The 21,584-nt window shown below is 39.8% G+C and overlaps 2 protein-coding genes and 1 non-coding gene across 4 annotated transcripts in view; 1 reads left to right on the forward strand and 2 right to left on the reverse strand.

The window, feature by feature from the left end:
• Nucleotides 1-21,584, forward strand: part of LOC145536274 (uncharacterized) — a 401,900-nt gene that overhangs the window by 122,362 nt on the left and 257,954 nt on the right. The window lies entirely within an intron of this gene.
• The window catches only part of GLRA2 (glycine receptor alpha 2), a 197,525-nt gene that overhangs the window by 43,506 nt on the left and 132,435 nt on the right, over nt 1-21,584 (reverse strand). The gene's annotated exons all lie outside the window — the stretch shown is intronic.
• Nucleotides 927-998, reverse strand: TRNAC-ACA (transfer RNA cysteine (anticodon ACA)). Its single transcript has one exon. It is a non-coding gene; the product is annotated as a tRNA-Cys (tRNA).

Raw genomic sequence — 21,584 nt, forward strand, 5'->3', positions numbered from 1 at the left:
CTTCCTAAGGCCCACTTGACTTCACATTCCAGGATGTCTGGCTCTAGGTGAGTGATCACACCATCGTGATTAACTGAGTTGTGAAGATCTTTTTTGTATAGTTCTTCTGTGTATTCTTGCCACCTCTTCTTAATATCTTCTGCTTCTCTTAGGTCCATATCATTTCTTTCCTTTATTGAACCCATCTTTGCATGAAATGTAAAGATGGGCTATCTCTCTTGTTTGCCCTGGGGATGTACATCTTGGTAGTCCTGCTTGGTGCTTGAGAAAACCGTGGTCTCCTGAGGGAGACATTTTGGTGAACATAAAAGTGATATAAAGCAGATGGTCTCATGTGCTAATGTAGAGGAAAAACCAAAAGGTGATGAGAAGATGGGGAGTTCCATGTTGACAGGGAAAATCAGAAATGGGTTCATTACTGAATGTCATGGCATATTACTTAGGGCTTGAGGAAAGCCATGACTTTGATGAGTGGAAGAAGCTGTGAAAGCAAAACCATGAAGGTGGGAGAGAGTAGGTGGGCTTGGGGATGGTGAACAATCCAGTGACCAGGACATGCTGTGTACCTGAGAAGTGCAAGGTTAGGTGTGGACAATAGGCTGGAATGTGGGAAGAAATAATATACACTGCTTTAAAAGATGGAGGGCCACTCAATTCACAGTGTAATGTAATGTGAGAGAGAAATAAATTTTTATTCTATTAAGCCATGGAAATTTGTGGGTTTTGTGTTTCCCACACTCTCAAACCCATCACTCAGCCCTGATCATTCACCAGCATTCTTGTACTAATTCTAAAGTGAAGTTGCTCAGTTGTGTCCGACTCTTTGCGACCCCATGGACTGTATGTAAGCTACCACGCTCCTCTGTCCATGGGATTTTCCAGGCAAGAGTACTGGAGTGGGTTTCCATTTCCTTCTCCAGAGGATCTTCCCAACCCAGGGATCGAACCCAGGTCTCCTGCATTGTAGGCAGACGCTTTACCATCTGAGCCACCAGGGAAGTCCTCACTAATTCTAAAAGGCCCAGGCAATTCCCTGGTGCTCCAGTGGTTAGGAATTGGTGCTTTTACTGCAGTGGACCCAGGTTTAATCCCCCATGACAAAGAATTATACAGCTTCAAATGTTAGTAGTATTAAGGTCTGAGAAATTTGGTCTACATTCTTCTCCTAGCATGGAATTTCTTCCTCCCTTTTCCTGCTTTCTCTGTCTGTTTAGCTCAAAGTCCATCTCCATGTTTTTTCTGCCTAATCTACACCGCAATAGCCTTACTCATCTTTAGCATTTGTAATACACTTATAGTGAGGATCAGATAGTTGAGCGTTTGCTAAATGTTTGCATGTGTTATGCGTCCAACTAAAGTATAGGATGCCTGGAGGATAAAGACTCAGGGATGTCTTTTGTATCTATACCACCAAGGACAAGTCTTTGTGCATTAAGTGCCTCATAGTTTCTGTTGGTCAAGCTGCATATAAATTCTAATTCCTTTCACAGTCACTAAAGGGAAAAAATTATCTTACATCTTTTAAAGCCAATAACTGATGATATTGAGATTACTCTAGATTTATTTTCACTAAGGGAAAGAAGAATACTTACTCTGTTGAATTTATAGTTCATGTACTTTGCAAACATATCTGATGAAACAGAGTCAGTGAAGTTTTTTAGGTTTTTGTGACACTAAATAAGCATTTATCTGATATTTGAACAGATTAGTTAGTTGGTGCAGCTAGCTCACTGCTCAGTTACTTTGGCATCATGTTGACATTTCTTAGAGATGTTTTTTATTAGTGTTTTTTTTTCCAACACTGTCTAGGTATTTTTGAAAACCTTGGCAGTTTTTCTTGAGGAAATCTTTTCATTTATTATATATTCAGATTAGATTCAAAATGGAGAATCAAGCCGTGAATGTGTTTACTTTAGTCCCATAATTTGTTTTGTCTATATTCAAAGACTATACCATTTCTTGTGTCATGAAGCCCGTTATTCATGAGTTGGGCCATTTTCTACCCAATGTTTATTGCCAGCATAGACGAGTGGCTTATTGTTGTGTAAAAATTGCCTAAATGTGCTTGCAGCATGTGTGTCTTCTCCATCCATCATGAGCAAGGCACTCCTATTTGACAGTGTGCCAACTAAAATATATCCACATTCCCAGCCCCTAGGCTGACCCCAGAGAACTGTAACATTCCTCCAGTAGCCTGTCAAGGAGGATGGGTTATGAACAAGAATGGACAGAAGTTCTCTACAATAGAGAAAAATCACAAGTGATTGTGGTAAACCAAATATTATTTTAATAGAAAAGATACAAAATGGAATTTATAGAGCAATCTCAAAACACTAAGATATTTTTCTTGCTTTAAGTGGAATGATGTCTCACACCCATCTGCTTGAGTCAATGTTTAAAAATTCTCAAAGTATGCATACAAGCCCTTGCTAAACTGAAATAGAAGCTTTTCTTCTCTGTACAGTACAGTTTATTTTTATCCAATTTAGAAAGAAAAATTTTAATTAACCCTGATTAATGCAGCTGTTGAAATGGATACCTATTGGTCACAGTAGCCTGACTTGTGCTTCCATTACGCAGAACAAAAGATTTTGGTAGCTTCAATCAGTTTGTCTTTTATTGAGTGCTATGAAGTATACCACCACCCTCTCCATCCTTATTTTATGGGGAGAAAAATAAGTTTATTAAATGCATGCCTAACCCTTATATAGGTAGCAATCAACAAAGATGAAAATGAGAATTCTGGCTTTGACTTTCTGTTTTGTCTCTTACCTACAGTCAGTCATGGTAAAAAATATCGTCAGAAAAAATATAGACAGTCGAATTAATCCTAGTGCCAAAGATTCATGGTGTTGTACATTTTTATCTTTACAATTTTACTGTCAAGTTGCCATTTTTATTGCCTAATTAAAGAGCTCACATCTGCTGTTTGATGTCAGGAAAATCAGATTTCCTTGGCAGAGAAGGATGGTGGCAGCATTGACTACCTGGCCTGTCCCAGTGTAACCACCCCCACCCCATTTTCTCTCCATGTCTTAAGCTCTTCCTGGGTTCTGGGTAGAGTACTGAAGAAACAAAACTCTTATGAGAGTGCTGTTTGTAGAAACAGCCATTGGGTGGCAGTGCCTCCAAGCCTGGTACCTGCAGGAACCAACTAGTTACCAACGATCCTCCTTAGATCATCAGGACAGGATTTGAACATCATTCAGGGACCAGATAATTTTGCTGTTGAGTGGCACACAAGTCTAGTTAGCTGGTATTATTTCCAAAGATGAATAAGTTTCATTATAGTAGTCAGAAAACTGTTCAAAGCAAAGCACACTATTCATGTGAATTTTGTGAGTGGAGAGGTAGGAGAAGGGCAGAAGGGCCAGCCCCAGAATGCACAAGTAATCCTAGGTGACACCTGCTATTAGAGGCATCATAGGGACACTCTTGGCTTCCCTGGTGGCTCAGCAGTAAAGAATCTGCCTGCCAATGCAGGAGATGCCAGTTCAATCTCTGAGTTGGTAAGATCTCCTGGAGAAGGAAATGGCAACCCACTCCAGTATTCTTGCCTGGAGAATCCCCTGAACAGAGGAGCCTGGCAGGCCACAGTACATGAGGTCGCAAAGAGCTGGACATGACTTAGCGGCTAAACAACAACAACAAAGGGACACCCTAGAGAAAGGTACCCCAAAGGCTCAGCAACTGTAGGCATCTGGGTGAGGGAGCCAAGGTGAGGAGCGAGTGGCATTTGAAGAAGGGGAGGAAGCAGGACTAGGGGAGGTCTTCTTCCTTGTGCTTGTGTCTGCCACATATCTCACCATATTCTCAGCTGATAGACAGGAATAGTGACTCCTTCCATAGTCTACTTCCTATGGGTGTACCTTCAGTGATGAAAGAAGTGCAATACATTGCTTCTTAAGCAAGGGCAGGAGGGAGTTGGGAGCAAATTGCCCAACAGTGTAAGAATAACTGCAGTGAAGAAAAGAGCCGATTGGATGATCTCAGTTTTGGAAAGACAACCACAGGGTTTTGCTGGATAGTGAGATGATGCTCCACTGAATAGATATCTGCATAGTCTGTGTGTGTGTGTGTGTGTGTGTGTGTGTGTGTGTGTATGTGTTAGAGAGAGAGAGAGAAGGAAAATTGGGGAGAATATGAAGATGGGAAAAGAAGGGAGGTAATGAAGAGCTTTGGAGCCAGGCCACCTTGGATTTGAATCCTAGCTGAATGACCAATGAACATTTTGGAATCTCAAGTTTCTCATATTAAACTAGGGACCCAAGGATTCCAGTGTCATTGAGAGATTGAATAAGACACTTGAGGTAAATCTTAATGCTTAATTGTCAGGTTGTAGACCCTCAGTCACATCGGTTTGCCAGATATGTGTTCTGGAAGACATTACATAATTCAAGACAGTTTTCCCTGGAGGTATAAATGTAAATTTGTTGTATTTCATGTTCTGTGCATGCAGTAAGACTTTATTAGTATTTTTATACTGCCCTATTTCAAATTCACATAAGCTAAGTTCACGTAAAATGGCACCTCATTGTAATGAGCACTCATACATGTCAGGAGAGCTGAAATGTGCTGTTACAAAAACCAAACAACAAACTTTCACCACCATCATCAGTGAAACGCTTGCAAGCACACAACTCTATGAGTTATCTCTGAGACAAAGATAGGAAAACTGAGTTACTCATTAACTTTACCAAGATCACACAGCAGAAAAGTAGATGAGCTGCCATTCACATAACTGTGGCTTGACTCCACCCTCAGGGGTTTTCTGGTTCCCTGACCCCTGTGGAAACCTCTGTTGCCAAGGAGTGAGTCAGGAGAATTATAGACTGTGATTTCACTAGATGACAACATCTGATGTAAAAGAGGTAAGAGAATCCAGGCAGTGGGCTGGGTGAGTACAAAAGAGCAGAGTCACACCTGCAGCCATGTAGCTCCCATGAAAAGAAATGTTGAAAGATGAACCACAGTTTTCCATTTCTTTCTCAGCCACGAGTGCTTTTTCTACATCTTTGTTTACTCCACCACCCACCTCACCGCAGGTTCAAATTTCATACTTGTGAACAAGGAAGCAGAAGAGAGAAGTGTGGTAAAAAAACAAAAACAAACAAACAAAAAAACTGTCCAGTCTCCTTTGGACTAAGCCTGAGGGAAAGGCCTAGGAATGGTGGGTAGGTTTTGCAGTGATGACAAATGTTTTCTCCTGCCCTCCATCCGGTGCTACCCAGACAGGAGGCTGGAAAGGAGAGGAAATCTGGAGAAGCTGAGCATTTTCACCCCTGAGACTGGGCTCATTGATTTATGATTTCCAAGTTGGCTGTGCTCCCTGGAGTAGGATGTGGAGGCCGGATCAGGAAGGCAGCACAGGCCAAATCTCTCACCCCCAACCCTTTCTGAAACCCTGAACCTTAGCAGAGTGAGTGGGTGGGCCACTGTGGGACATGCACAGGCTCTGTATCATCCCAGAGCAAACATGATGGTAGACTTCTGATGCAAGCAAATTTCTGAGATGCTTGGGGTTGGTGAGATAGATGGGCAATGGATGATTCTAGACTACAGAACCATGGCAGTCTGAGAAGCTCATTTCAACCTGCAGTGATAGAGAAGTCATTTCCTCAAGAACATCTGGGATCCTGTGATGACTCTGGGGTACAAAGAGGTGCTGGACTTCCCCATGATGCACCTGAATTCTCTGAGCACTGGGATGCCACTGCCTATGGATGAGGATGGGTGTTCCTTTGGTGGAGAACCAGAGCATTTTACAACTGAGATAGCAGTATCAATTGAATGGCATTCGGTGGTAGCCAAGAAGCTTTGCACCCACCCCTTGGCCTATGACATGGTTTAGCATCAGCTCTGTACTTTACTGTGAGCTCATGATGCAGGCAGCAGGTCAGTGAGGATGGCTCCGCAGGAGCTGCCTTGACAGAAACATTCCTTTCTTGACTTGAGACCCTGGGCACTCATGCCTGGGGTATGCCAACCTCAAGCTCCTGAATCAAATCGGCTACCTACTGTCTCATAGCATCCAGAATGAAACTGACATGGAAATATTCCAGGCCCTCATCACATTCAAGTTTACATGTGAGGAGAAGAAAACAAGAAAAAGAGCTCCAGGTCAGTCAGAGGCTGGGAATTAACGTGATACAAGAGTCTCTGGCTGTCTCTGTTACTGTAAATTACCAAAGAGCTGGCCTCTACTATGTCCATTTCCTGAGCAGCATTTTGATGCAAGTCAGTTCCATGCCTTTCTCCTTACCACAAAATGAGAAGTTTTACAAACTACCCACTAAAAATCAGACTTATTTACACTAGATATGAGCCTACAGGAGTCTGTTTGTAATTCAAAAGAAATCCTACAGCCTCTTGAATAAAATGACACAGATAAGCAAGCTCTTTGATGAAATTTAAAAGGCCATGCTCTCAGGAGGCATTTTAATATTTCAATATGTTAAGTGTACAGAATGCTAAAGAAAAAATGGGAATGTGGAAAGATTTGGGTTGGGCTTATTGAGCACATCAGTTTCTAATATGTGAGCTGCATGTATCTGCTTCACACAGTTTAAATGAGTTCTACTCCTTTGGTGGAGATCAATCCTGTGGAATTACAGAAGCTAAGAAAAGGCAGCAGGGCTGTGATGGAGAGAACAATGAGAAGATGCCAGGGATATGAGTCTTGGCTTTGCCACTGGCTGACATTGCAAACATGACCACATTATTTCACCCTCTGGGCCTCAGGTTCCTTCCTGGAAATATAAAAGTGTTGGATGATCATCTCTAAGGTTTCTGATAATCTATGACTCAAGGGAAAGAGAAAGTGATGAGAGATGAAACCAAGTCAGTAGCAGGATGGGGTCTCAATCTCAAGGTAATAGGGGCCATAAATACCAGAACCAGCCTCCAGGCTCTCTGCTCTGCCATCTTACAACATTCAGTATCATCCAGTAATGTGTATTCATTGAGCACCTCAGTGTTCTAGGCATCACCTGCCTAAAATGGGGAATTCCTTGCTCAGAAAGAAATTGTATTGATAAAAACATTTATCTGCATAAGACTGTGTGGAGCAAATGTGCTACGAATTCATCTGCAAGTTGAATGAGAAAATCTCCTGTAAATCATCGTTGACTTACTTTAAGCTCTTGAACCTTGCTGCTTTTTTGCCTAAGAGATTTTTTGGGGGGAGTACTTTAATAACTCTCAACTTGCATATAAAGAAGCTCTAAACCATGAAGGGATAGGAGTTGATAAAGACTGAATTTCTGGTTACTTGGTGGGATAAATCTGATAAGAATTCTATATGATTGTCAAAGGATCCCCAGAAGGATTGAATTGTACTTGCTGTTTATGGTAAGTGATTCAGTAATAGACTTTATTGGCTTTTCCCCTTTCCTTGTTTACTCTCCATGCTCTCTCACTAGCCCTTACTGAGACTGCCTCCCAAACACTTGTTATGCAAGTAACATCCAACACTTGTTATGTGATCTGTAGTTTTCTGAAGCAAGTGGCGCAAACCTACAATTAAATCAAGGAAACCTGATGTGAAAGTGATGCCTGTCATATCATGCACTGTTTAGAACTAGATTTGCAAACAAACCACAGGTCCTCCTGAAAATTCCTTTCCCATTGACAAAAGCCCTATATCTGGCTGGTTTGCTCATCATCAATGAGAATGGAAGGTCAACACAGTTCAAAAACCAATCTGGAGAAGTAAGCATCAAGTCAATTTGGGATCTATATTACCTATGCAATTTAACGACCATTACATCCCCTTTTGCTCTTCACAGCTAGTTTTAAATTGACAAAATTAGAATTGTGTAACTATAACAAAAACTAATTTCCAATCTACTGCTATGCAATTCTGAATATACCAACCCTCCTGGGGCCAGGGAAATAATGAGAGTAGCTTATTTGTAGAAACATCATAGAAACTGTTCCATGCTAGGTATGCAGTTTGTTAGGGAAATTGAATCACAGTTATATTTTGAGCCCAAAAGGATGTAGCTTTTTTAAAAAATTTATTTATTTATTTTAATTGGAGGCTAATTACTTTACAATATTGTAGTGGATTTTGCCATACATCGACATGAATCAGCCACTGGCTGTAGCTATTATGAAGGTGCAAATTACTCCTTGTTGGAGGATGGAGGGAATGAAAAGTGCCCACAGAACTGAGAAGGCATCTTGAGACCAAAAAATGAGGGAGGCAACTCCATATTATTAATGAATCAGTTTATTATAGGGTAGCATACTCACAGGGTGAGATCAGGATCAGGCAGACAATGAAGTGGAAGCATCTGCAACTGCACTCCACATGGCCAAGGGGCCACTGGTACAGTTTTATAGTTAATCTAGAGTATAGAGGTAGGAGCCTGAAAATAGGACGTGCCATCCTAAGTCAGAATTCATGAAAGGGTAACTAGTCTGGTGGGTGCCAGGAATATGTCAGCAAAGATTTTCATCATTATTTGCAGACTAACAGACCATAAGGGAGAAGGCAATGGCACCCCACTCCAGTACTCTTGCCTGGAAAATCCCATGGATGGAGGAGCCTGGTAGGCTGCAGACCACGGGGTCGCTAAGAGTCGGACACGACTGAACGACTTCACTTTCAGTTTTCCCTTTCATGCATTGGAGAAGGAAATGGCAACCCACTCTAGTATTCTTGCCTGGAGAATCCCAGGAATAGGGGAGCCTGGTGGGCTGCCATCTATGGGGTCACACAGAGTCGGACACGACTGACGCAGCAGCAGCAGCAACAAACCATTTAAAGGCCATCTGGGTTCTAATGATTATTAAACAATTGTTGGAGAAGACTCTGGAGAGTCCCGTGGACTGAAAGGAGATCAAACCAGTCCGTCCTAAAGGAGATCAGTCCTGAATATTAATTGGAAGGACCGATGCTGAAGCTCCAATACTTTGACCACCTGATGCAAAGAGCCAACTCATTGGAAAAGACCCTGATGCTGGGAAAGATGGAAAGCAAAAGGAGAAGGGGGCAACAGAGAATGAGATGGTTAGATAGCATCACTGTCTTAATGGACATGAATCTGAGCAAACTCCAGGAGACAGTGAAGGACAGGGAAGCCTGGTGAGCTGCAGTCCATGGGGTCACAAAGAGTCGGACACAACTTAGCGACTGAACAATAGCAGTTAACTACAAAATTTCCTTGACAAAGAAGAGCTTTACTGCATAATATAGTTCTGGGTATGATCAGTGAAAGGACAGAAGAAACTAAAGGCCCAAGATGGCCTCACTTGGGCTAACAGCCATGCACTCTGATTGTCAGGACATTAGTTAAAAATGTTAATGGCATTACACTGAAAGACCAATGAAAACTTGGTTTTACTATCATGTGGTAGGCAGCCTTCTAAAATGGACCCCAGTGATTCTTGCCTCCTGGTATTCATATTCTTGGCTAACCCCCTCCACTTGACTGTGGGCTGGACCTAGCAACTTGCTTCTGACATACAATATGGCAAAAATGACAGGAAGTTACTTTCATGATGAGGTTGTAAAAGATCGAGTTTCATCTTTCTTGCACTTTCTTTCTTGCTGGCATTCTCTCTGGCTCTCCTCACTGCTTGCCATGACAGAGAGGGCTGCCTGGCAAGGAACTGAGTGTGGCATTCAGTCAATAGTCAGTGAGGAATTGAGGCTTCAGTCCAACAGCCCAGGAGGAACTGAATCTTGCCAACAACTACTTGAGTAAGCTTGAAAGTGAATCCTTTTCTAGTTGGGCCTTAATGTGAGACTGCAGTCCTAGCTGACAACTTGATTTTAGTCTCCTGAGAGACTTTGAAACAGAGATCTCAGCTCTGTTGTGCCTGGACTCCTGACCCATAGAAACTGAAAAAAAAATTTTGTTGTTTAAGCTTCTAAGCTGGGGCAGGTGAGAATTAGTTAGGCAATAGTAGGTAACTCATAGATGGTGTCATTAGGAGAGGGTGGAAGAGAGATAAATTGTTTACTTTTGACCTCATGAATCTAGAATTTGGTAAGATTTTATGGTTTATTTTGGATTTTTTAAAAAGGAAAAATTTAAATAAGAAAACTAGTAAGATATCTGTGAGTATAATTGATACAAGAGAACAAGAACCATAATATGTGTGTGTGTGTGTATTTACTTTTGAACTGAAATAGTCCTTGGGAATTTTTTTTAAACATTTTATTTTGTTTTGGGGTGTAGCTGATTAACAATGTTGTGGTAGTTTCATGTGAACAGTGAAGAGACTCAGCCATACGTATACATGTATCCATTCTCCCCCCAACCACCCTCCCATTCAGGCTGGCATATAATATTGAGGAGAGTTACATGTGCTATACAATAAGTCCTTGTTGGTTATCCACTTTAAATATAGCAGTACGTACATGACCTTCCCAAAGTCCCTAACTGTCACTTCCCCTAGCAACCATAAGTTCGTTTTCTAAGTCTTTGATTCTCTTTCTGTTTTGTAAGTAATTTCATTTGTATCATTTCTTTTTAGATTCCACCTATAAGGGATGTCATACGACATTTTTCCTTCTCTGTCTGACTTACTTCACTCAGTATGACACTTTCTAGGTCCATCCATGTTGCTGCAAAAGGTATTATTTCATTCTTTTTAATGGCTGGATAATATTCCATTGTATATATGTATCACATCTTCTTTATCCATTCCTCTGTTGATGGACATTTAGGTTGCTTCCATATCTTGGCTACTATAAACAGTGCTGCAATGAACATTCGGTTGCATGTATTCTTTCAGATCGTGTTTTTCTCTGGATATATGCCTAGGAATGGGATTGCAGGGTCATATGTTAGCTCTGTTTTTAGTTTATTAAGGAACCTCCATACTGTTCTCCATAGTGGCTGTACAAATTTGCATTCCCACCAACAGTGTGGGAGGGTTCCCTTCTCTCCACACCCTCTCCAGCATTTGTTGTTTATGGATTTTTTTGATGATAGCCATTCTGATCAGTGTGAGGTGATATCTCATTGTAGTTTTGATTTGCATTTCTCTAATAACTAGCGATATCGAACATCTTTTCATGTGCCTGTTGGCCATCTGTATGTCCTCTTCAGAGAAATATCTATTTAGGTCTTCTGCTCATTTTTTGGGAGAAGACAATGGCACCCCACTCCACTGTTATTGCCTGGAAAATCCCATGGATGGAGGAGCCTGGTAGGCCACAGTCCATGGGGTCGCTAAGAGTCGGACACGACTGAGTGACTTCACTTTCACTTTTCCCTTTCATGCACTGGAGAAGGAAATGGCACCCCACTCCAGTATTCTTGCCTGGAGAATCCCATGGACAGAGGAGCCTGGTAGGCTACAGTCCACGGGGTCGCAGAGTCGGACACGACTGAGCGACTTCACTTTCACTTTTTCCTTTCAGAAACCTGCTTTCTAAAGGTAGAGAAAGATAAGAAAATAGATGATGGGCGTGTACTCTGGCAATCCTGGTTTGCTCAGTTCAGTTGCTCAGTAGTGTCCGACTTTGTGACCCCATGGACTGCAGTACCCCAGGCTTCTCTTTCCTTTATTATCTCATCGAGTTTGCTCAAACTCATGTCCATTGAGTTGGTGATGCCATCCAACCATCTCATCCTCTGTCATCCCCTTCTCCTCCTGCCTTCAATCTTTCCCAGCATCAGGGTCTTTTCAAATGAGTCAGTTCTTTGCATCAGGTGGCCAAAGTATTGGAGTTTCAGCTTCAGCATCAGTCCTTCCAATGAATATTCAGGACTGATTTCCTTTAGGATGACTGGTTTGATCGCCTTGCTGTCCAAGGGACTCTCAAGAGTCTTCTCCAATACCACAGTTCAAAAGCATCAATTCTTCAGTGCTCAGCTTCCTTTATAGTCCAACTCTCACATCCATACATAACTACTGGAAAAACCATAGCTTTGACTAGATGGACCTTTGTTGGCAAACTAGTGTCTCTGCTTTCTAATATGCTGTCTAGGTTGGTCATAATTTTTCTTCCAAGGAGCAAGGGCCTTTTAATTTCATGTCTGCAGTCACCATCTGCAGTGATTTTGGAGCCCCAAAAGATAAAGTCTGACAGTGTTTCCACTATTTCCCCATCTATTTGCCAGATGTGATGGTAAAATCCATTAGCACCAATGTTTGACTTTGAGAGTCCAAATCAGGTCTTGCCCCTTCCTATCTGTACACTTTGGACAAAATACTTAATCTCTCTGTGCCTCAGATTTCTCAGCTGAAAAATGGGGACAATAAAGGAGCCCCTCTCATGAATCTGCTCTAAGGATTGAGATACACATGAAATAACAAATGTGTAGTGCTTAGAACAGGAGAAGGCAATGGCACCCCACTCCAGTACTCTTGCCTGGAAAATCCCATGGATGGAGGGGCCTAGTAGGCTGCAGTCCATGGGGTCGCTAAGAGTCGGACACGACTGAGCGACTTCACTTTCCCTTTTCACTTTCATACATTAGAGAAGGAAATGGCAACCCACTCCAATGTTCTTGCCTGGAGAATCCCAGGGATGGGGGAGCCTGGTGGGCTGCCATCTATGGGGTCGCACAGAGTCGGACATGACTGAAGTGATTTAGCAGTGCTTAGAACTGGGCCTGGTACCTTGCAAATGCTCAAACATGTCAGCTCTCATCATCATGGTGGAGTTGGCCTCTTGAACTCACGTCCTGTCATTAGAGTCAATGCCTTGAGTATTGCAAATTAGTTAGATTAATTAATAGTTTTATCCAATTTAGGATCTTCATTAAAGTTAAATGTGGGAGCCAGCCTTGCATGACTTCTTTCTGGATGGAATCACTTAAGAGATTTTGAGCAACTGGTGTATCTTGAAATCAATGCTATCATCAAGGGGCTAATTTTTCTGCTATGTTCTTGTTTTAAAGTTATCCTTTGCCTTGAAGTGGCTCAGTTCTATGTTTAAATTCCAAACTGAATTTTCTGAGAACTGGGAAAAATTATTCCTGTGGAATTCTAGATAAAAAGGATGCATACTATATGTTCTGTCAAATGCTATTTAGCAAATGTTTTTATAATTCATAATTGAATTTGATCTTTTATATAAACTTTGGTTGAGTTTTATCCAATATTATGACTCATGGTGGTAATATTGAAGGCATTTAGTGTATAAGTAACATCATGAAAACAATAAATTTGCATGTTTGTGTTAGTTGCTCAGTCATGTCCAACTCTTTGTGACCCCATGGACTGCCAGGCTCCTCTGTCTATGGGATTTTCAACTTTGTCCAGTTTTCTCTAACATTCTGAAGTGTATTGTCAGCATACATAATTAGTATTATGTATGTTGTGTAAGATACATTGCTCTTTCAAAAATATTTCAACATATAATTCATTCTTTCCTGGTGGCTTAGATGCCTAGTAAAGAATCTTCCTGCAATGCAGGAGACCCAGGTTCAATCCCTGGTTTGGGAAGGTCTCCTAGAGAAAGGAATGGCAATCCACTCCAGTATTCTTGCCTGGAGAATTCCATGGACAGAAGAGGAGCTTGGTGGGCTACAGTCCATGGGGTTGCAAAGAGTCAGATATGACTGAGTGACTAACATTTCCACTTTCATAATTCATTCTGTCTCCGCATACTACAGTTGTGCAGATATTGAGTTAAGAGAGCTTGAAAGATTTTCCTAATGTCAAAAAACCAGTTAAGAACAAAGGTCTAATCTTGCTCTAATCTTATTTCTACTGTAACATCACCTATTTATTCTAATTTTAACACTTGAAACATTTTTCTTGTAAATATTATAATTTTTTAATATTTTATATCCTAATGTCTTAGATCAATTAATCAGAATATTCGATTAACTGGAATGCTTCTTACAATATCTATTGCCAGGTAATTTATGTGTGTGGAAAGAGTTTGAACTAGATATTCTCTTAGACCCTTCCCCATTCTTTTATTTGTTTGTGGTAATTGATAACAGATTTTTGGGGCTTCCCTGGTGGCTCAGATGGTAAAGAATCTGCCTGCAATGCAGGAGACCTGGGTTCAATCCCAGGGTTGAGAAAATCCCCTGGAGAAGGGAATGGTTATTTTATTCACTGTTGAGATGATTTTTGCCATGCATCAGTGTTGTGGATGGTCAAAGACTGACTATACGACCTCTCCCCTAATTTGAGGATCTGTTGAATTAAATATTTATCTTGTTTGTCCTTATTAATTCTCCAGTGGTGATTGAATCTATTCAGAGTAGTTTGTAAAGGGTAGATGACAGAACACTAATCATAGAAATTTAGAACTGAGACAACTTTCTAAATCAATTAACCAAATTCGGTAATTTTTCAGATGAGGAAAATGAAGGAAAAGGGCAAGATTTTATATGTCTGCCTGCTTTAAACTCTGCAGATTCCATGCATTTTGAAAGCGTAATTAAGCATGGTAGGAGAGGGGATATTCGGAAGAGATAAATAGCCACAGGATACAGATTAGCAAGCTCCAATTTGGGGATGAAAAATGAAGTTTATAGAGTCAGTCACAACTCATAGCAGATTAGTTTAATAAAACCAATACTCAACTGAGACCAGCCTAATTGCCTGGAATTTCCATTGTAGAAGTGAAAGAAAGGACTGAGGTGGTTTCTGAATGTTGGAACCAGAGCAGTCATATGAGAGTAGTGGCTACTTCAGGGGCAGGGAACAGAATAAGGGATGTATAAAATGCTGGTAATAAAGTGGATAACCAACACGGACCTACTGTATAGCACATGGAACTCTTGGCAGCCTGGATGGGAGGGAAACTTGGGGGAGAATAGATGCATGTATATGTATGGCTGAGTCACTCTGCTGTGTACCTGAAACTTTCACAACATTATTAATCGACTGTATTGGAGAAGGAAATGGCAACTCACTCCAGTATTCTTGCCTGGAGAATCCTATGGACAGAGAAGCCTGGCAGGCTACAGTCCACGGGGTCGCAAGAGTCAGACAAGACTTAGTGACTAAACCACCACCACCATATTCCAATATAAAATAAAAAGTTTTTTTAAAAAAGAAAGAAAATGCTGATGAAAGACACTGGCCACTTTGCAATTTTTCCTAGTTCACTTTTGCGGATGATGTGCTATGGATCACATCTGAGTACCAATATGGTAGACTGCCAATGTCTGGATGGGAAAAACATAGGACTTGTTTGGAAGACTACCTACTTGCCAGACACCTCCAATCTATCCTTAATATTTTCTTCCCAGTGTCTCACTCCTTTTCTCTAGTCTCTGGCTCTAGGAGGAATCCTAAAGAACGGAAAGTTAGGGAAATGTTCATCCATTCATTCAACAAATGATTATGCGGCCCTCTGTGTGCCAAGAGCTGTCAGGTTCTGAGAATACAACAGTGAATGAGACATGCTTTCTGTTCTTAAGGACCTTGAATTCGTTGACAAGTAAATAAGTAATTATAATTCAGCACAAGAATTGTTAAAATAGCAGGAAGTACAGGTGCAGATAGACAAAGAACTTATCTAGGCTTAGAATGTACCTGGTTTGAAAACATGTCTCAGAGGAAATGTTCAGTAAGTTGAGACCTGAAGCAGGTACAAATGGAAGACCTCATACCGTAATCAATGAATTAATATCTAACTGATATTTTCTAACTCTGTAGAGAATATGGCTTATTTGCAAATATCCACAGAATACTCACAAAAATCAACCATGTGTTAGACTACATAGACAATCTGAATAAATTGCAAAAATTGGAAATAGCCCAGCAAACATTTTCTCATGATAATATGGCAAAACTAGAAATAACAAAATAAAGAATAACAATACTCAGAATATAAAAAGTCCTTACATCTGGGGGAAAAGGAATTTCTCTTAATCCTTGAATCAAAGAGGAAATATAAACTGAAATTGCATAGTATCTAGAAAATTGTAATAAAACTATGTATTACAATTTGAAAGACATATTTAGAGCTTACTCTGAATATTTATATTTAATATTTTAACAGTAAATCATAGAGTATGGGAAAGTAGAAGGAAGGAATTATAAAGATAAAAGCAGGAAGTAATGATTTAGAAAAAAATTATTTGAAAAATGAGTGAAAAACTAGCTTTTTAAGTAAAATAACAAAAAACTGATAACTAGACTAACATAACTATATAAAATAGGACATGATAATGGGGAATAAAGCAAAAAGAAAATTAAGACTCATAAGAGACTACATTGTTCAACTTAACATATGCATTTCGAAACCTGGATGAAATGGACAATGTTGTAGAAAAATGCAATTTACTGAAAGTGATCTCAGATGAAATAAAAAAAAAAATTAAGTAGACCATTTCCCTGGAAGAAATAGAGACATTTCTTCAGGTGCTTCAAGGGCTTTTTCAACATATAGATAACCATGTGATAGTATGAAGTATTTTAGTATTAGATTTGCTTATAGCAAATTATCACATTCTTGAATACATCCCACTTGGTCATAGCTTACTATTTTTAATACCTTACCAAATTGTTTGCCATCCGGAATTATTACACTCATTTTCCTAGGTAAGACTTGCCTGCAGTTATCATGTGTGTGTGTGGCTGCATGCATGTGTGTGTGTGTGTGTGTGTGTGTGTGTGTGTGTGTGTGTGTGTGTCTAATCTTTTGGGGGAATTTTGACATCACTGTTAGGTTTGCTTTATGGTTTAGAAGTTTTTCTTTCATGTACTAGGTCCTGCAATAGACAAAACAGAGTAGAATTATTTATTCTTTCAAGGTATACTAGAAGTCCTCTGTGGAACCATCTGGACTTGTGACATCTAATGTGAAAAACTGTAAGACCATTTACTGATAACATGATAACCAGGTATTTGTGAAAATTCAACATAAAATCTTAATGAAATATTTAATAGTACTAATTTATAGAAAATACATATGCAAAGGCCAGAACTACGTTTAATGGGGAAAGGCTGGTAGAATTACAAGTACTATTAGGAACAAGACAGGGATGCCAACATTAACATTATCATGTAACATTGTACTCAGTTCAGTCATTCAGTCATGTCCGACTCTGTGTGACCCCATGAATGGCAGCATGCCAGGCCTCCCTGTCCATTACCAACTCCCGGAGCTTGCTCAAACTCATGTCCATTGAGTCGGTGATGCCATCCAACCATCTCATCCTCTGTCGTCCCCTTCTCCTCCTGCCCCCAATGCTTACCAGCATCAGGGTCTTTTCCAATGAGTCAACTCGTTGCATGAGGTGGCCAAAGTATTGGAGTTTCAGCTTCATCATCCATCCTTCCAATGAACACCCAGGGCTGATCCTTTTAGGATGGACTGGTTGGATCTCCTTGCAGTCCAAGGGATTCTCAAGTCATCTCCAATACCACAGTTCAAAAGCATCAATTCTTTGGTGCTCAGCTTTCTTCACTGTCCAACTCTCACATCCATACATGACTACTGGAAAAACCATAGCCTTGACTAGACGGACCTTTGTTGGCAAAGTAATGTCTCTGCTTTTTAATATGCTGTCTAGGTTGGTCATAACTTTCCTTCCAAGGAGTAAGCGTCTTTTAATTTCATGGCTGCAACCACCATCTGCAGTGATTTTGGAGCCCAAAAAAATTAAGTCTGACACTGTTTCCACTGTTTCCCCATCCATTTCCCATGAAGGGATGGGACCAGATGCCATGATCTTAGTTTTCTGAATGTTGAGCTTTAAGCCAACTTTTTCACTCTCCTCTCTCACTTTCATCAAGAGGCTTTTTAGTTCCTCTTCACTTTCTGCCATAAGGGTAGTGTCATCTGCATAACATTGTACTAGATGTAAACATTAAAGCAATTAAACAAAAGAACTTATCTAGAGGTATAAAAATTGCAAAGGTGGTGGTAATATAACTACATGTGAATTATAGAACAGTCTACCTGGAAAACACAAGAGAATCAACTGATAAATCTACAAGAATTAAGAGAATTCAGTATAATTCTCTCAATTATAGCAAAGTATAAAATTAATATATGGAAATAAATTTTATTTATATAAAATAAAAATATTAAAAATAGAAAAATAATAAAGTATTTCAGCAAACTTAACAGGAAATTAAAAGACACTTGCTTCTTGGGAGAAAAGTTATAACCAACCTAGACAGCATATTAAAAAGCAGAGACATTACTTTGCCAACAGTGGTCTGTCTAGTCAAAGCTATGTTTTTTCCATTAGTCCTGTGTGGATGTGAGAGTTGGAGTATAAAGAAAGCTGAGAGCCGAAGAATTAATGCTTTTGAACTGTGGTGTTGGAGAAGACTCTTGAGAGTCCCCTGGACAGTAAGGCAATCAAACCAGTCATCCTAAAGGAAATCAGTCCTGAATATTCATTGGAAGGACTGATGCTGAAGCTGAAACTCCAATACTTTGGCCACCTGATGCAAAGAACTGACTCATTTGAAAAGACCCTGATGCTGGGAAGGATTGAAGGCAGGAGGAGAAGGGGACGACAGAGGATGAGATAGTTGGATGGCATCACCAACTTGATGGACATGAGTCTGAGTAAGCTCTGGGAGTTGGCAATGGACAGGGAAGCCTGGTGTGCTGTAGTCCGTGGGGTCGCAAAGAATTGGACATGACTGAACGACTGAACTGAACAGGAAATACATAAGAATGCAAAAGTTGATTTAAACAAATGAGAAGACATTCCATGTACTTGTGTAGGATGGTACAATATTATTTAAGTTTTAATCCTTTTATGTGTTAAATTTGCAACTATAATGTGTTCCTCATCAATAGATGAAATGTTGACCTGTTGAGAGGGATACGAACTTAGGACCTGTGCCTGTGGAAGATGGAATCGGGGGAGACTTTTTAAAAAATTACTTTATATGGGCATTCATGCAAATGTATTACTTTTTCGGAAAATTAAGTAAATATGTTTTAAACCAGGTGCAATTAAGCATCTAAACCCTGACATTCTTACCAAGATAACTTCTGTATTTTTAAATCATTATTCACACCTAAAATACAGTTTTGAAACTGAGTTAGTTTAAGTGAATTGTGTTGTTCATCTTTCTGTTCAGTAATATATAACTTGAAGTTAATGTGAAAAAATCTGAACTGAGCTTTCTGGAACTCTGAAATCAAGTTTAATCTGTCCCTTTAAGTAAAATTGGTTTGTTGATCATGAATTTTATTTAATAGGTCTTTGTGTGTAAGTGTGTGTGTTTGTGTATACATGCACAAGTGTGTGTTTTGTTCTGCTTCGTGAATTTAAAGAGATCAATTTTAGAATGTATAATTCACCCTTATTTGTCTGAAGTCACCAAATAGAATTATAATGACAAACTAATGAGTATCCAGGAAAGTAATAAATCCCAGATGTCCTGGCACTTCATTTCTTTCCACCTACCTCCTCTATCAGATATGATATGGAAATTAAAAATGATGAACTATTTATATTATTATTACATTTATTTGGACAGAGCTGTAAATTTTAATAAATCATAGGCTTAGTATTATTGAGCTCAAAAATTATTAATAATCTCTGAAAATGTATGTAATCCTTAGATTGGATGATATGATTTTTCTATTTTAAAATTAAGTTTTAGCAGAGCTAAATATTCCTCAAATTTATTTTTTTTCTTGGAGTAACTTTCAGCTATAAGTTTTTCCCAGATGAATTAATTTTTATGCCTTCTTTCTTTGGAATTCAATTTCTTTGGTCATCTTGCTTGCCCAGAAATCAACGACCCTTCTTTGATCGATATGAACCTTCTCTTATGTCAGGAATAGCAAGAACTGGGACTGCCAATGTATTATCTCATAGTACAACTAAAATAATGGGAAAGACAGCATACTGCCAAGTTTGAAGGTTGTATTTGATCCTTTACCATGACCTACTTGAACATGTCTCCCTAAGTATCATTAATGGTAAATGAGACAATTTGAAGTCTTCATTCTTGCACAGATTGAAAATACTGTTTTGTTAAAATGCATAAATCAGTCTCATGAAAGTATCTGCCCTTTCATCTATTCATTCATTCATTCCTGTAGCATTTTTGAACATCAGTAAAGTACAGTGATCAATAAAAATCAATGAAATTTGCATCTCTAGACAGAACCTTGTATTAACTCCATACTTGTATATCCAATGCCAATTGAATAACTGTACTTTGATGTCTAGTGGGTATATGTAGTAACCCATTCTACCTGCCATCTTTCTCATGGTCATGTTGGTTGGTAACTCCATCATTCTAGATGCTATACTACTTTCCTTCATTTAAATTCCATATCCAACCTATCAGGAAGATGTTGGTTTTTCTTCAATATATGTCCACCAGAACGTGACCGTTTTTCATCTCCCCACTGCCAGCCACTGGGTCCACTCTCTAATTTCTCATTTGAATGACTGTAACAGACTCCTCACTAGTATCCCCACTCGCTTCCTTGGTCTTCCAGAGTCTATAATCAACAAAGCAGCTGTAGTAACCTTTTTAGAACATAAATCATCTTGTTGCTTCTCTATTGAAACCTTCCATGGCCTGTATTTCACTTAGAATATAAACTGGAATCCTTCCAGTGGTCAACAAGAATCTACATGGACCATGGACCATAATTACTTTGACCTCATCTACTATCCCTTTTACTTTCTACTCCAGAAGCACTGTCTTCTTTGTTGTTCCTGCCTTAGAGTCTTTGCACTGACTGTTCTGTCTGCCTGGAATGTTCTTTCCTAGATATCGATGTGCCTTTCTCTTCACTCCATTTAGTCCTTGCTCAGTAGGAAATGGAAACCCACTCCAGTATTCTTGCCTGGAGAATTACATGGACAGAGGAACCTGGCAGGCTATAGTCCATGGGGTCTCAAAGAGTCGCACATGACTGAGCGACTAACACACACACACACACACACACACACACACACACACACACACACACACACACAGTATCATCTTCTCAATGAAGTCAATTCTGACCACACTTTTAAAAACTGCATCCCTTCATTTGTCCTCTCCATCTCCCATTGACTTTTCCTCTCCTCTCCCCAAAGCACATATCTCCCTTTGATGTACCATATTGTTTACTTATTTACTGTATGTGTTGTTTGTTATCTGTCTCCTCCTGATGCAATGAAACCTGTAAGAGTACAGAGAGCCTTTTTTATTCACAAATCCCAAGAGAATTGGGCACATAGGAGATAGTAGATACTCCATAAATATTTCTTGAATGAATTGCTTGACATAGTTTTCCAGAACCCAGTTCATAACAAATAAATTCATTGAATGACCAGTTTACCATATTTAACAAACTTATTAAATTACCAAATTATTTAAAAACTATTTGTGATGAATTCCTGTTTCTAGTTAATTGCTAGACATGCTGTGAGGGTCATCTACTTGAGCAGGAGTCAGCAGACTTTTTCTGTAAAGTGCCACATGGTGATTATTTTAGGTTTTGTGGGTCATGCATTCACTGTTATGTGTTTGTGTGTGTGCTTAGTTGCTCAGTCATGTCCAACTCTTTGTAACCCCATGGACTGTAGCCCACTAGGCTCCTCTGTCCATGGGAATTGTCCAGGCAAGAATACTGGAGTGGGTTGCCATGTCCTCCTCCAGGGGTCTTCCCAACCCAGGGATCGAGCCCAGGTCTCCTGCATTGCAGGAGGATTCTTTACCAT

Source organism: Giraffa tippelskirchi, chromosome X, assembly GCF_054371585.1.
Source record: "Giraffa tippelskirchi isolate mGirTip1 chromosome X, T2T-mGirTip1v1.2.pri, whole genome shotgun sequence".
NCBI lineage: Eukaryota > Metazoa > Chordata > Mammalia > Artiodactyla > Giraffidae > Giraffa > Giraffa tippelskirchi.